The 701-nt window shown below is 55.6% G+C and overlaps 1 protein-coding gene across 1 annotated transcript in view; it reads right to left on the bottom strand.

Annotated features, from left to right (window-relative positions):
• Positions 1-701, bottom strand: part of LOC109925539 (low-density lipoprotein receptor-related protein 1-like) — a 13,955-nt gene that overhangs the window by 5,912 nt on the left and 7,342 nt on the right. The window lies entirely within an intron of this gene.

Below are 701 nucleotides of genomic sequence, written 5' to 3'. Positions count from 1 at the left end.
GTACCAAATGCCTTCTTCACCGCCCTGTCTACCTGCCACTCCACTTTTAAGGAAATACGTACCTGCTCCCCCTCCAAGGTCTCTCTGTTCGGCAACACTCCCCAGGACCCTCACCGTTAAATGTATAAGTCCTGCCCTGGTTTGTCTCATCAAAATGCGACAACCTTGCCTCTATCTGAATTAGACACCAGTGGCCATTCCTTGGGCCCACTGGTCCATTCGATCGGGATCCTGCTGTGCTCTGCCGAAGGGCTCAAAATCTCACCAGCCGCTGCGGCGCACGGCCCTCAGACTCACCCCCAACACCGTCATTCCCGCGGGTTCGACCTACACCTTCCAGGTGGAGCCCCGAAGGGAGTTTAATCCCACCCCAGCTTTCTGCCGCCCAGCCCCCTACGCCCTACCTTAACCCCTTCACCGTTACACGAAACGTGGCTCGGTTACCGCACGGTGACGAGGAAGGAAGACCCCCGTACAGTCAAAAACTCAGCTGGAAGAATTTTAAATTCGATTATTGAAAACGTAGAATTGAAATCTCGGTGAAACCTGTTGCTGCATCGCAAGGGGTGGGGGGGGAGGAGAACCCTTATACTGTTTACTCAAGCTCTCTCACCCAGTCTGAGCCAACACCTCACGCCGGACTGACCCCCTGTACCCCCTCCCCCCCATTAAAGGTGAAGTGGGGGTGGGGGGAACGATCG

The sequence above is a fragment of the Rhincodon typus genome, unplaced genomic scaffold, assembly GCF_021869965.1.
Source record: "Rhincodon typus isolate 14 unplaced genomic scaffold, sRhiTyp1.1 hic_rhity00000077, whole genome shotgun sequence".
NCBI lineage: Eukaryota > Metazoa > Chordata > Chondrichthyes > Orectolobiformes > Rhincodontidae > Rhincodon > Rhincodon typus.
The sequence above is the reverse complement of the archived record's forward strand: the minus strand, read 5'-3'. Positions and strand labels throughout refer to the sequence as shown.